Genomic DNA, 624 nt, shown 5'->3' on the forward strand with positions numbered 1-624 from the left:
AAGCCTTGGCATGGAAAGAGCTCACCATATTCATGTACCCTCTCATCCCTGCCTACTCCATTCTTTGGTGTCCCAAAGCTCAATACTTCCCTTGCTGATCTGAGGCCATACAGTCTGGTGGAAGAGGGCTGGGCTCTCTTGGCTTTAATACACTTACACCCATTTGTTTAAATTTTCCAGTGTTTCATGCTTTGGGCCCACAAAGCAGAGACACAGTTTTAATGAGAGGTTTTCACATCAGGCCAGAGGATGTCAGTCTTCTCTATCTCCATAGAGATTTTAAAAAGCACACCTCAGCCAGAAAAGAAAAACAAGCAATTAAGACCATTTCAGGGCCAGGCGCGGCGGCTCACGCCTGTAATCCCAGCACTTTGGGAGGCCAGGGCAGGCAGATCACCAGAGGTCGGGTGTTTGAGACCAGCCTGACGAACATGGTGAAACCCCATCTTTACTAAAAATACAAAATTAGCTGGGCATGGTGACGCATGCCTGTAATCTCAGCTACTCTGGAAGCTGGAGGCAGAGGCAGGAGAATAACTTGAAACCTGGAGGCAGAGGTTGTGGTGAGCCAAGATCACGCCAGTGCACCCCAGCCTGGGCAACAAAAACAAAATTTAGTCTCAA

Source organism: Cebus imitator, unplaced genomic scaffold (genome assembly GCF_001604975.1).
Source record: "Cebus imitator isolate Cc_AM_T3 unplaced genomic scaffold, Cebus_imitator-1.0 Scaffold228, whole genome shotgun sequence".
Classification (NCBI taxonomy): domain Eukaryota; kingdom Metazoa; phylum Chordata; class Mammalia; order Primates; family Cebidae; genus Cebus; species Cebus imitator.